General features: G+C 40.7%; 1 long non-coding RNA gene across 1 annotated transcript; it reads right to left on the bottom strand.

The window, feature by feature from the left end:
• Window positions 1–1,677: 1,677 nt before the first annotated feature.
• On the bottom strand, window positions 1,678–15,286 carry LOC122466872. Its single transcript, XR_006292779.1, has 3 exons — window positions 15,132–15,286; window positions 12,336–12,409; window positions 1,678–5,239 (listed from the first exon to the last, which is right to left on the bottom strand). It is a non-coding gene; the product is annotated as an uncharacterized LOC122466872 (long non-coding RNA).
• Between the last annotated feature and the right edge of the window lie 359 nt (window positions 15,287–15,645).

The following is a 15,645-nucleotide window of genomic DNA, read 5'->3' as shown; positions in this document are numbered from 1 at the left end:
TAGGGAAATGTCAGAGTTGTTGGGCTGGCTGAATTTGCCAAATACCTGGTAACTGAAACACTTCCTTGTTCTTATGCCAAGGAAGAGACCTTTGCCTGCTGATTACTCATTCATGGAAACTGAAAATCAAAAGCCCAAGTTATATAAAGGGAAGGCTAACCTATTCATGGGGATGCTAGTTCTGAGCTAAAGCTGTTATGAACTTGAAAACACAGGAAAAAACTCTTGGTGGGGTTTAAAGGGCTGACTTTTACCAGAGCCACTGCTGGTATTTGTGTAGGAAGGTGCTCTCTAGTAAGTTGTTAGTATGTGTGTAGGTTCTTTATTGTTTTTAAATATGTTTTCTCTGTAACACTTTAACCTTAAGAATAAATGTACTTGCTTACAGAAAGCTGTGTGGTAACTTATAACTGTGGGCAATTGCGCTATTTATAGCCTCTGAAGAGAGAGCAAAGTGCAGACTCTGGCCTGTTTAGTCAGTCTGGCTTGCTGAGAATACCAAAGTGTAAGGCGTGGAACTATGCAGCCTGGAAAAGCCCCAGTCAGGAGGGGAAGAGCTCTCTGCCCAAGAAAGGTGAAGGCCGAGGAGCCAGGAGCCTAGAGGGGTGCCCTTAATTCAGTGATTCTCACATTTATTTGATCGCACACCCCCTTCTTTGTGTCTGTAGTAGTTTATGCCTCCCCTGCCACACAAGTATATATACTGATAAATCAGCATTCACCTCTCACTAAATATTAAAAACAGTAAGACATGGATTTAAACAGAGCCATTTACATATATAGTAATAAGAAAAGGAGTACTTGTGGCACCTTAGAGACTAACAAATTTATTTGAGCATAAGCTTTCTTGGGCTACAGCTCACTTCATCAGTGCTCAGATAAATTGGTTAGTCTCTAAGGTGCCACAAGTACTCCTTTTCTTTTTGCGAATACAGACTAACACGGCTGCTACTCTGAAACCTGTCATCTATAGTAATGGTTTCAGAGTAGCAGCCGTGTTAGTCTGTATTCGCAAAAAGAAAAGGAGTACTTGTGGCACCTTAGAGACTAACCAATTTATCTGAGCATAAGCTTTCGTGAGCTACAGCTCACTTAATTGGATGCATTCAGTGGAAAATACAGTGAGGAGATTTAATAGACTAATAGATTTAATCTCCTCACTGTATTTTCCACTGAATCCATCAGATGAAGTGAGCTGTAGCTCACGAAAGCTTATGCTCAAATAAATTGGTTAATATATAGTAATGTAAATCTTAAGTGAGTACAGAGCAGTATTTCTCAAACTGGGGGTTCTGACCCAAAAGGAGGTCACAAGCCTATTTTAGGGCGGTCACCGTATTGTCACCCTTACTTTTGCACTTCCTTCAGAGCTGGGTGGCTGGAGAGTGGTGGCTGCTGGCCAGGTGCCCGGCTCTGAAGGCAATGCCAATGCCAGCAGCAACGCCGAATTAAGGGTGGCATGGACTATTCATTGCTGTGAATAAAATGTGTGCAGTAAGTTTGGTTTTTTACTGAAACGTCTCACGTTCCCCTCCCCCCCCCCGCCCCAAAATATATTCCATGTCCCACGGGGGGGGAGGAGGGTGTGGGTATGTGCCCCCAGTTTGAGAACTTGTGCCTTAGTGGACCACGAGGGAGAAATACAGGTGCAGTTGCCCTGAACAGTGACAATGCTCACAACAGCCCTGTGATATACATGATAAAGCACTGGGCCTGTTCCGTAGGTGGCCAAACCGAGGCTGAAGGACTGTGACGTGCCCAAGGCCACAAAGGCCTGATTTTCATTTCTGCCATTGCTGGAGCTGCCCTAATGTAAACCCATTCTCCAGTTCGAACTTAAAGCAGCCAGAGAAATCCTCCTATGCCGAGGATATACCCAGGTATAAAAAGCTGCCGAAGGTGGCTCCATGACCAGCTCTGCTGTCTCCTGCACCAGAATACCCCCTTCTTAAGGTGAAGCAGAGTATGTGTCTGAGGAGGAGGTTTCCCTGTGCCCAATTCTCCGCTTTGGACGGGCCTCTGCCACCAGTGGTGTAAATTAAAGTGCTGTGCCGGGGCAGTGGAGAACCAACCCTCTAGAGTAGGCAAGGACCTCTGCTTGAAACCAGGGTAAACGCCGCCTGTGTAAATCACAGCTTTCCTGGCCTACAGAGGGTTTTATACTGGTGCAACTACACTGGTGTAATTACACAAACGGGTGTAACTGGTACTAATTCCCAATGTAGATAAGGCCTTAGGTTATCTGTCGGTAAGGCCTTAAGTGGGCTAAAATTCAGGAGTTCCTGGCTCCCTGTGTCTTGTGTTCAAACCTCTTCACCACCTGGGTAACAGCTAGAGAAGTCCTGCAGCTTTTTCAGGCCCTACACAGTACTCTCAAGTGCTTGTGGCTTTTTGCTTTTCCTGCCAAATGATCACTGTTCTCAGCTACTGTACATGGAAACTGGCTTGTCTTGGAGTAGGTCATTTTTGCAGACATCACGGAGCAGGAGATGAAAACTTCCTTTCATAGCAGCGTGTCATATGGTCCACCACAGCACCCAACAGTTACAGGCAGAGCAATTTTCTAGAATCAGCCAAATCCCTGCATAATTGTCAGCAATCAACATTGAAATTAATAAATTATTTTGAGTAAAACCATTGCGACAAAAATTATTTCCCTAGACCAAAAATTATATTTTCTTGACAGTCATGGCTTTTGTAACTAAAGGTAACAATTCTTACACTCCTCAACAATTATACACAAATGCATCCACTATTAAATAATATGTTCATGCTGTGTTTGATTATACAGCAATTTCAGCTGGCTCCTTTCTTGTTTTCCACATTACAACCAGTCACTGACACATTTTTTTAAACCCATAATGAAGGGTAAAATGTTTACATTAGGTCATGTCACTATGATGTGCCATTGACCAGAAATACACCTTAAGGAAACTTATCATATATTTCATTTTGACAATATTTTCATGCTCTTCCACTCAAATGATCATTTATGTACAATATCTATTTTTAATTTAAAAGTACAACCCTGAATAATTAAGTACTGTAGAGAATACTAATGCGTGGAGTAAAGTGGGACAAATAGACTTTGTCTATAAGATTTCTATGATCCTCTCTGTGCTAATATAAGCGTGAGTTCGTCTGGGTATTTACATATTAGATGTGGTGAGCAATAATACAATGAGAAGTAATTTTTGCATTAATGTTTTCTCTTTCAAATAAGACCAGCTCCTGAACTTGTCAAACATAAATGCAAAATTATGAAAAACAATCCTAAACTAAAACTCTGGTTATTAAAATGTATGGCAACTAATTATTGATCTGATGCTATTCTGCATAAAGAAGACATGCTTGACTGAACAGAAATATTTTTAAATCATTAATATACATGTGTTTATTTTACTGAGTCTAAATTGGAAGTGGTAGATTATTCTTATTGTCTAACAAATTAGGCTGTGTGACAGGACTGCTGTACAGGCCTGATGTATGATTTCTTTCTCCTTCTCTTATTAATTTCTGTCAAATTAAAACTAAAACACCATTGCAAACCTTGAACAGCCATAATATGAAAATCAAATGTGAATAACTATTAGAAAAACCTAGCACCTCAGATTGCTCCAGGCAAACACAGAGATACAATACTAAACACTATCTTTGTATAAAAAAGGAGGAAAAAACTCTTATGGGACATGCTGCCAGTTGAAGCTAAAGCTCTGTCAAAACAGCAGTTCTGCTGTGGGAACATTCTAAAATCTTTGTGCAGCTGGGCGGGGTTTTTTTTTCCCCTCTTCAGTTTTCCCTTAAAACGAAAACCTAAGTGAAATTCAGTTCACTGCAGATTTGCCAATGCATCATATCACTCTAAGGACAGATTAATAATTCCTGAATTTATTTCAACTGAATTTCATGGCCAAGATATCTTGTAACTTTACACCTCCTCACAATGACCTTTATACTGCACTTATTTTACCAAATATCACTGGTAACATTTTTTCCATTCCAACAAGCTTCAGGGCATATATATCGTGCTATTACTTTGGAATTACGATGGTGTAGAGCTCTCTGTAAATAATCAATGACGTGTAGCTCATTCGTTGTAAAATTCTGAAGAGTATTAATACTGAATACTGTTCATCTTTCATGCATTTTGTGTAACTCCAAGTTAACCTTTATGGAGGTACATGCTCATTTCAAGGAATCTCTAAAGCAGCTTTACTCATCTAACCCTGGATAATCACAGATATATATTGTAACAACGGCTGTGTTCAGGCTGAGGGTTTTGACTTCCAAATGGAAAGTGCTGTAACAGAATGCATTGCCGCTGGAGGTTGAACAGGACTAGCTGTCAGTTTCAAAAGTTTTCTTAATTCCTTTAGAGTCAGAGTCTGTTGCTCAGACTCTGTGAGTAACCCCCACCGTGGCTCATGAGGGTTGCACAGGCTGATCCCAGAGTTGTAAGCTTTCATTGGCAGGATACCTCCTATTGCCAGTCAATGAGATATGACACAGCCATAGGTGTCATGCGGATCAACAAATTCCTAAACTTGTCCTCCAGAAGTGTGCTGAATATTTGAACTATTGATGGCTGAAGGTGGGATTTTTCTAGCATAATGACTGTTGTTGTCAGTGGTTACGCCATTGTGGAAGATCTAAAAAATTTAAGCTTTCTGGAACCAGCCTGCTGCCATCTAAGGTCAGGTACAGCCTAAGGGCTTCTGTTCTCCGGCAGTGTCCTTGAGATGATGGTTCCATTTTTCAAGAGGGAAGGATATAAACCCAGTTACACTAGTGCTAGTCTGATGAAGTATATACTATCTCCACTGGTGCCTGTCCTCCTGGCCTCACATTTGGCACTGCATACAAAGCTGCTCAGGGAATAGAGCTAGGATTACCAGAAGGAAACCACACAATTCAGATTTCTCATTAGCTACGTCTGTTGTAGACAAGCCTAGTTTTTACAGCTATGATGCTTCTGTGCCTGACTCTGATTTGCACACCAGACCCTTTGAGCTAATATCTGTCTACGGTGTGGAGTTTGTTGTGTCCATGACGTTGTGTCAGTGTCACTCATTGCTGTTCCCTTAGATTAATGCTGCTGTTGGCTCTTCTGTCCTGGACCATCCTGTCCTGCAGAGGGTATCCTGTTCTTCTGTCGCTGTGTCCATTGGCTTTGCAGATACTGACCTGTCTTTGAGTCCTTGAACCCAGAAGTCTCGTCCCATGGACATGAGAGGACTTTCTGTGGGGAAGAAAATTTAATTTTCCCCTCACATCATTTTCCCCAAGTCATTCCTTTAAGTGGCAAAGATTGTTCCCCCTCTCTCTGCCCTCCCCATAGCTCCATGGAACAAGCAGTAGTTTTGTCCCACAGAACCCTATGATCTAGACCAGAGTTTCTCAACCTTTTTGATACCAGGGACCGACTTGCTGCCTTCCTAGACTGTGTCAGGGAGATGTCAGGGACCAGCGCCAGACAACGGACTGGTCATTGAGGAACAATGATCTAGACTTTCTGCCTATCCTCTTCCAATCTCTCCAAATCCCTGAGCCTCCATGACACATCTGAGACCCTCTGTCTCCCTCACCCCACTTTCTGACAGCAAAGCTCTACTGAAGTGAAGACACTGGAGTCACTATGTAACCTTCGGAAAATCACTATTATATCTTTCTGTGTGAGGTGTAAAATCATTCCAGACTTCTCTGAAAGCTGGTCATTGTTTTCTAGGGGTAGTAAAAATAAATGAAAGGCTCTTCATACTACTAAGTAGCAGCCATAACCGTTAGAATACTTGCAACATTTCACACAACCTACAAGATTGTATTTAGATTTCCCTTGTTCCCCTAGGTTTACAGTAGAATACACTTGGTAAAATAGAAGTGTGTGTCCTACAAACCATATTCAAAAGTATCTTAGAGAGCAGAATAAAACAAAACAGAGTATAAGTTAAAGGAAGCACTGAGGTAAACATGATGCCCAGACATACAGGACTTGGCTGAAAAATTGTCTAAACTCATCCCATTCCCTCTCATTCCCAGCAATTACACATTAACCATTTTTAATTCCTAGCAATAAATTCCAGCAGGTCACAGCCTTGCTAGACTGGGAAAATGAAGATTATTCTTACAATTTAGTTGTACTGCAGTAGCATCTAGGAGCCCTTGTCATGAACTGGGACCCCATTATGCAGGCGTCTGTACAAACCCTGAGGGAACTGAGTGTTACCCCTATTAATGACAATGTGTGCACCTTTAGGAATGTTTAAAAACTTTAAAACCTGGTGTTACAGTGGTTAGCAGTTTCTTTCCCCTCATCTCTACCCTTTCCCAGCACTGACAGTTGACTCTGATGTAGTTAAACATGAAGAAGCAGGAATAAATACTTTTTTAAAGGATCACGTTCTCAGCTAGTGTAAATCAGTTGAGGTCAATGGAGCTACACTGATTCACATCAGCTGAGGATTTGGTCCCTATATTGTAATAGGCCCATATTTAACCTAATAGAAGAAAAAACTACAAAATGTGCCTCTAATAACCCTTGTTAAAAATTTTACATTAATCTCCAAATCCAGTTTCACAAATATTTTGAACCTCCACCCTAAAGAGCTTATTGAATTGTGTAAATTGTGCTGTTCTTTTGGTGTAATAACTTGAGAGCTCTTACTGAGTCAACTTTATAATGAATCCTTTCAAATCCTGATGAAAATGGTGCACTTACTAAGGAACTTCGCTTGATTTTGAAATTAATGCGGTAATTTAAAACTACTTTGGTAAAAAAGGTTTAATGACAGCTGAATCCTCAGAGAGGACAAAATATGGAGGCTCTCTGAATAAAGAATTTGCTGCTTCTGCTCTTCAGGCTGAGCTGATGGGTAGCAGCTTCCAGGACTGCTATTTGCTGTCATGTAACAAGTGTTCCCGTGGAGCTCTTCATATGGTGACAAGATACTATACCAAACCTACTGACCAAGTGGTCAATGGCAAATCTCCCTTTGACTTCATTTGCACCAGGGTTTCATCCATTGTTGTCTGCTGTGGCCTTGGCTTGCTTATAGCCTTCATTAACTTATTCATATTTTACTGACCGAAGTTAGTAACAGAAGTTAGGAACGACCAAGGCCCATAAATTCCTTTGCCCCCTGCAATCACAGGAAATTGATCATCTGAGATATGCCTACCTGCCCCTAAATGATGATCCTCCAGTGACAACAATTTCTTCTCAAGGTTCTTGACAATGTGCTGGGGGTGAGGAATTCTTTCCAGAAACACTAATTTGGTGCTCAGCAAGAATGATCAAAATCCTATTTGCTAAAATCATTAGCACATGGTTCATTATCTAATCTTATTTAAACCATGGGCATCCAAGTAATTCTCTTACTGTTTTTAATCCTTAAATCCCAGTAAAGTGGATTAGGCCAGTATAATTTGGGTATGAACTTCCTACACCTCAGTTATCCTTTGGATACAAGCTAAAAACCCCAACACATAGTTAATCTAAACTTCGGGACAAATTATCCTCTGGTGTAAAGCTGCACTCAGTCTCATTGAGCTATGCTGATTTTCTGATTTATGGCAGATGAGATACTGATCTTTTGGTTTTATAATTTTATAATTTTCAGGAGCCTGCAGTTTCTAAACTCTGGGGAAGGCTGACCAGTGCCTCTCATGAACTGCTACCATAACCACTCCACCTAGGGCATTATATTCAGCTCTCATTAACACCCTTGTAATATTACGGGTTGCAGGGCTGTGACTGGGAGCAGACTGTGGACTACAGTTGTTTCTTGAATGGCATAAGGAAACAGAAGAGGGCCTTAGATGGTGCCAAACTTGACGTCTACTAGGATCTTTTCTCACACAGTTTCCCATCTCTCTCTAGAAATGGGACTTTTTGTATTTGTCCTTGCAGACTGGAAAATGTCCAAGGTGGAAGACTTATGTTCTGTGTCAATGTCCTATTTAGCAATCGTGCTGTCAAAGGGACTACTTGTTAGGGTCCTGGTTTCATCTGCTGCAATATGGCCCCTGTCTGAGAAGGTTAGGAATACTGGAGCAGATCTTTGGCCCTTCTCCAGCACCTTTGTAGCACTGTGGTGATGCTAAGGGTAGTAATTCTGATTTAATAGCCAGCTGAGGATGTACTGGTTTGGGGAATCCCTGTGTGGCATGTAGATGTGGCTGCCATCCTCCTTCACAACCGGCAGTGCTGGCTGTATGGCCAGGTTGCATGGCCTCAGCACCGCTATGCTCTAATGACCCCGGGCTGCTCCAACAGTCACTTTTGTCCTCTCCCAAACATGGGAGCCAAGCACAACTCGGCTAGGCATAGTGACTGAATCTACAGACTCTTTATGGCTAGTTGCTTTGTAAAGACAAGCCATTGTCTTCACTTCCAATGGGGTGGGATTTTGATTGGCATCTACTTTGGGAAATTGGTCTATTTTGAGCAGTTATATGGCCACCATGACCAGAGAAGCTGAGTATCTCGCAATATTTAATACCATCCCACCACCCACCGTGCACAGGATAGTGAAGCATGGAGGCACAGACCCTCAGGGATTTTGGCACTTAAACTTAAGTGCCTAAATACTTTTGAGGATCTGGGCCAGAGAGACCAAGGGGCTTGCCCTAGGTCACACAGGACGTCTGTAGCACAGCAGGGAATTGAACCAAGTCTCTTACACCCCAGGGTGGTTCCCTAACTGGGTCATCCTTTCCAGGATGATAATGAAATCAGAAGAAAATCATCTGCAGTATCCATACCTCTGGACATGGCATTTGATTTTATAGTTTTGCAACTGTCCTCATTGTTGAAAGTGCACCAGTTTCTTTTCCAAGAGAGGATTTCTACTTATTTAGATAAGTCTCATACTCTCTAAGACTTGTCTAAGTATTAGATTCCATGAATTCCTATGGAAGCTTAAATGACCAAACATTTGATTTTAAAAAAAATCAAAAAAGGATTTGCTTTCAGGTTAATCATAGATTGGTTTGTTAGGAATGGCGGAGATCATGTTTCTGAAAAAGTTTATGCAGACAGTTGGTCTGAAATTTTAGCATCAGCTTTATTCTCAGACCATCCCTGTTTGGCCATATCTAGGTGATTATTAAATAATGCAGATGATGCTAAAATAGTGGCAGTGGTTAAAACTCTGAAGGATGTTACTGTTTATAGAATTATATTGTTAGCTTAATTGGACAGGTTCAGAGGTGGAGCAGGAGGAAATTTAACATGTCTATATGCAATGAAAGATGAAAAAAAAATCCCAACCAAAATTGTTGAATTTACAAGAGCAATTTTACTGGTTGGTGTCTGAACTGCAAATTCATCAGGACAGTGACCTTATCTTTATTCCAATCTGCAAAATATCTAGTACATTGCCACTATACCAATAATAAATAATGATGGTCATAATAAGGTGATGCACTGAGACAGAAATAATGCCAAAGCTAAATATAGATGAAATGGTGATGGATTTAGTTAATACGGGGAGGTAAAAAAGCCCCTGATGTAGGAACTGATCCAACACTTAAATTCTTAGTTCAGCATACAGCAACACTGAAGAAAATTAATCGGATGCTGGCATGCATTAAAAAGGAGGTATATATGTAACAAATCCAATACATTTCTGTTTTCACTTCAGAAGGCCCTGTGGTGGTTAGACCATACTTGAAGTATAGTGTCCAGTTTTGGTCATGAGAGTAGAAAACAGATAGAGTTAAACTAGATAGAGTATGGCAGAGGACAACCCAAACAGTTCATGGATTGGCGGGGGCTCATCAGTACTTGAGACAATGATGAAATGGGGATTATTTAGCTCCAAGGAAAAGTGATTAAGAGGTGAATGACTCAAACATTTTAAACCAGATAAGGGTTATTATATAATTAAACTTGGCGAGACTAGAACTAAGGGACACAGGATTAAATAGGCCATCCTCACAGAGTTTACAGTACACAGGTGGAAGTGGATGTGGTTGGAGTGCTGGCTGGAGTCATTGCACTCCACATATGGGATATATAGTTTTTGAAGGTCTTTTCCCTGGCAGGTGGTAGAAGCTAAATAAAGTGTTCTCCTCCTCTGCCACACCATCAACAAACCCCAGGTAGCAGAATTGTTCCAGGTGGGTAGACAGACTGGTGGATCCAGGCTGCCTCCATTTTGAAACAGAATTGACTATCTCTTGCTACGAGTAACTTAGTGTCTATATCACGGATTAAACTGATTGGATCCTATGTGGATCAACCAGCTTCCTGATAGCAGAATTAGGTCATGACGAAAGAAATTCAGTGTCATCTATGGATGTCTAACTCACTATTTATCACCTTGGGTACTCCTGTGGCCCCCAAAACCATAGTCTCGGAACACCCCATAATCTTTAACATACTTGTTGTTGAGGTTCTAGAGACAGTGAGGGTAGGAATCAAACACTGACTACAGCAAAGAGGGGGCTGGTTTTCATCCTCCATGTGGGTAGGATGAATTAATTAAATAAAAAAAATCAGGAGGTTCTGAAAGTTTAGGCATGCTGGGTAGAATTTTTTGATGAACAAACGACTCGATTTGCTACTGATGGATGGAAGATTTGGGATCTGCACTGAGATAGTGCCGATGTGGGAATGAAATAGCGCAGGGTAGGAGAAATGAGCTATGCCTGACCAGAGAAGAAAAGAGGACACAGTGGCTATTAACAGTAAAATATTATGTTGGTTTTTCTAATTAGCAAATGCTAATTGTAGGAATGACTATACAGTACAACAGAAGAACCAAATCTCAAGTGGAAGTAGGTGATAGCAAAATATTATTAAGCCAAAAAGTATAATGAGGAAGATATAAAATGGAAAAGGTGATTGTTCCTTCAAGCAAGAAAATGTTATTACCAACAAACAAACAAATTTTCACTGTACTTATACAACACAAAATTGCTTGAACTATCTTTTGCATAAAAAGTCTAGAAAGGTGTATTACAATTTGGAAAAATCAGATTGGGGTAAATTGGGGAAACTCAGTGAAGTACAGAAATATCTAGAGAGAAAGGATACTCTAGAGCAAGAAAATAAGCAGTGTGCTATAACTATGTAAGATAAGGAAAAGAAGGAAAAAAGAAAGATGCATAGGATTAAATTTCCAGAATGGTATAAGAAAATAGATTAGTAAATTCATATGCAGATAAAAGAAGAATGTATCAGACAGAACAACCTTATACATTCTTTAAAGTAGGGATACAATTACTTCAGCATTTGGTGGGTGGGGAGAAACTAATAGTGAAACAAAAAGGAGTTCTTGTGGCACCTTAGAGACTAACAAATTTATTTGAGCATAAGCTTTCGTGAGCTACAGCAAATTGACACTTGCTCATGAAGCTACTCTCTTTCAGATGTTAGTGTCCTGATAGATTGTCTTTGTGATGGAACCCACAAGATCAGAGTCTGCTCTGGCCTGTGTTTTAGAAAACACACCATGTCTGATTAATAAAACACAAGTTGCTGCACAAATAGGATTCAGTGATCATATCATTAGAGCTGAAATAGTTGTAAGAAAAACATAGTAGCACCAAGTATTGTTCTCTTTACAGTCAGACTTTTAGAGAATTCAGAATGAAGGAAACAAATGTGTCTAGAATACACTAGTTGACAGGAAACATATTCTGGTGCATTGGAAAATATTTTTTAAAACAGATAAGGAGGATATAATCCAAATTAATTCCACCAAAACCCACAGGATAGCAATTAAAAACTTCCTAAAGTTAAATACAGTTTTTCTAGGATGTATAACCACAGACATTCTGATAAAATTGGCACAGCCAAAAAAACCAATCTACCTTCACTGGAAAAATATTAATATTTAATAATTAATATTGGGGGAAAACATACGTTAAATGTTATGAGAAGAGAAACTGAACAGATTGGGACTATTTACCTTAGAAAGGAGATGAATAAAAGAGGATGAGATAAACGTATACAAAATAATAAATGGAACAGAGATGATACATCTTCTGTTCATCCATTCTCATAATACAAGTACAAGGGGATATTTAATAAAACTGAAAGGGGGCAAATTAAAAAGTGAGAAGGAAATATATTATCTCACACACTTCACCTACGGAACTCCTTATCGCTGGATATCATTAAGGCCGAGAGTTTACCAGGATTTCAAAAAGGATTAGTCGTTCTTAAGGATAACAAGATCATCCAGAGTTATAACACATATTAAAAAATAAACAACATTTTGAAAGGGCTATAAACCTTCATGCTGTATGAGCCAGCCTATAAATATTGGGGGTTAGGAGGAAACTTTCCCTGGGAGCAGGTTATCCCATAACTGAAGCATTGCTGTCACCTGTCTCTGGTGCTGGCGGACCTCTGTTCTTATCCAGTCTGGCAATTCCTATTTTCCGGGTGGGGATGCAGTGCCTAGATACCACAGTAATGGAAACCAAATAAATGATTGCAATAATCATAAATAGAGTATTCAGAATATTTTCTGCAGCTTTCTAGTATATGGAACATCAGAGCATGGTTTCATGATCACTATTCCAAATACTGTTGGAATAGATGCAGCCTCTCTTCTTTTCCTATTCATATTCACATCAGTGTCACATTATACACTTTCTTGTATGTAGGCAGGATTGGGCATGTGCAGGAACCTCACTCTTCTTATAACGCTGCATATCTTGGCCCTCATCCTGCAATCAGACCTTTAGGACCACAGGGAGCCCTTTTGTCTCTAATGGGAATCTCCTCCGATGGCTCTGATTATGGGATTACGGCTATACCTTGTTCACAAGAAAGGATTAGGGAGCAAGGGAAGGCAAGATGGACATAAATGCACAAACCTGCAAACATGAGCCAATGCAGCATCCTGGATGTGTTGTTGGTGGGTCACTCTACTGAGGTGGTGGGATTTGAACAACTTTGTACTTCTTATTTGGAGAATAGATAGGGTTTTGTAAAATTTCAGCATAGGCAGGCATTTTTCAAAGTTACTACTAGTGCAATTTTAATGAAGTTGGGGTGTGTATTGCTTTTTGTTATCTGTTGGAGATGGAAGTAAAGCTTTATGATGTGTTGGGGTGCATTTTCCATGGTGGGGTAAGGAATATCAAAGTGGCAAGGAACGAAGGAGACTTTTCCCTTAACTTCTGCTGTCTATGCTTCTCAGTTTTGGGATGTGCCTTGGTACAACCTTAACTATCCCTAAACAAAGTCTTTGTTTGAGTTAATCATTTTAAGGTTGAAGGTCATCCACAAGAACCTCTGGGTTACCTGAAGGAGGGAAAGAGGATTTATTTTACTTTGCAGATCCAGGAAAATGGCAGTACCTTGTTGCTTAGCAATGAGTCCTTCAGGGCCCCGATCCTGCACTGAGAACTGTGTGCACACCGATGTACAGCCCCACGGAAGGTGATGGCAGTCTATAAGTGTAGCTGCCAGCACAGGGGCACAGCTCAGATGAGCAAGGAACAGCGTTGATAGGACTTACAAGGAATCCCACCTATTCCTCGTCAGTGGAAAGGATGCTGGTTACAACAAATGCATTGAGAACAGTGGTGATTTAATAATACTTTTCTATTTCCCATCTTAATGTCACTCTCTCTGTTTTGCAGGGCAGAGGGATGAGGCTTGGGCCAAGATCTGATTTCACCATTGTGAAATGCTCCTATCCCCAAGAAGGTTCTATGAACTCCTGCACAGAAAGCTGCATCTATTCCAATCTGGAGTCTGGCTAAATAAACTTTGTTGCCTGTGTGTGAGCTCCAAACCACAAGAAAGCTTAACAGCCATACAGCACCTAAGTGCATGAGTAAGTTATCACATCTGGGAGATTTCAGAGTAACAGCCGTGTTAGTCTGTATTTGCAAAAAGAAAAGGAGGACTTGTGGCACCTTAAAGACTAACCAATTTATTTGAGCATAAGCTTTCGTGAGCTACAGCTCACTTCATCAGATGCATACTGTGGAAAGAACATAAGATGTTTTTATACACACAAACCATGAAAAAATGGGTGATTATCACTACAAAAGGTTTTCTCTCCCCCCACCCCACTCTCCTGCTGGTAATAGCTTATGTAAAGTGATCACTCTCCTTACATCTGGGAGAGTAGAGTTTTTATTCAAGTGGCATATACAGGGCCATTTGGTATAGGAGCTAAGATGCCTATAGGGACCCCCTTACGGGCATAATACACCACTTTTGCCCAAACCTCACCCCCTATTAAAGGGGTTTTCCCTGTGTTAGAAAATGAATTTAATTTAAACCTCATGTTTAACAAATTCATCCTGGCTCTTCTCTCATTATCCAGGGGAACATGGTGTGGTGTGGTTACAGCACAGCCTGGGAGTTGGGAAATTGGGGTTCCATTCCCACCTGTGCCACTAACTTGCTGTGAGACTTGGACCACACCCCCCAAAACGCTCTGTGCCTCAGTTTCCCCATTGGGGAAATGGAGCTAACACTTTCCTACCTTTATGGAGGAGGAGGAGGAGGAGGAGGAGGATGGCATTCATTATTAGAATTGTAATCTGCTTTGAGATCTGCAGATGAAAAGTCCAGTTGAAGTGCAAGGCGTTATCCTCTTTCATGGCAGGGGAGAATTTTTGTTTTTGCAACATCTGTGATTCCCCCCTGAAAAATTATTCCCTTGCCCCCCTCCACAACAATATACGCCAAACAACCCCAGAGGAAGAACATTGTGACTGGCTGGAGGAGAGTCAATGGACACCAAAGTGTGGCTTTGTCACTTTAATAAACTGCTCCTCTAACAGAAATGGCTCCAGTCTTCAAACTTAACCCCTGAGAACTACAATTATTTTATCTACCAATCTTTAGGATTACTGACACCCTCAAAGGGAAAAGCTGTTGCCTTAGATTAGCCAGAGCAACTACCGTTCTGTCCTCCTTAGAGACAGAGGATAGCTGTTTTATCCCTGGGAAATCTATATAATCCAAAGATTAATCTGGAAGACCTGAGCTCTTTGCAGCAAAAGGCCGTTCCTAACAAACTGCTTTCTCCACAGTAGAGCCACATTTTCACTTTCTCTCTCTCACACACACACATGATTAAAAAGAGTCATAATTGTCCTAATAAAAGTGCTTTAGCATCAAAGACAGCAACAATCACAATATAATTTCTTACCCAGAAACAGTTTATCCAGGGACAGAAATGGTTCCTAGATTCCTAACTCTGAGAAGGGAGTTAATTATCGCTAGTTAAATGAAAGCACTGAGGAGACTGGATGAACAGCTTTTTCTTAGATTTCCTGCAAATATCTCTTAGCCTTCAAAATAGTTGGTACCATCTGTGGCTTGGCTTTAAAATCATTGTGGGATGGAAGTAACTCAAGATGCAGCACCTGAGCTGCTTCATTAGCCTGATTTACCACCCTGGTTCTCGTTTTCAGCAATCTGCTAGTTTTGCATGCAGGAGGAACAGCCACCACTCCTTGCTGCGTTATCTGAGTCTTTTGTCCTCCCAATCAGAGTGAAAGGCATGCTTTTTGCAAGAACACAAAAGCATTTTTTAAAAATTCCCGTAAAAATCGCACTGCAATTTAGAAACAGAGGAAAAAAAAGAAATCCCTTTTGGGAACAAAAGCCATTCCCTGATTATTTTTTTTTCACTGAAGGGCTGGACTAGGACTCAGGAGACC

This window comes from Chelonia mydas, chromosome 8 (genome assembly GCF_015237465.2).
Source record: "Chelonia mydas isolate rCheMyd1 chromosome 8, rCheMyd1.pri.v2, whole genome shotgun sequence".
Lineage (NCBI taxonomy): Eukaryota > Metazoa > Chordata > Testudines > Cheloniidae > Chelonia > Chelonia mydas.
This window is presented reverse-complemented; position numbering and strand designations above follow the sequence as displayed.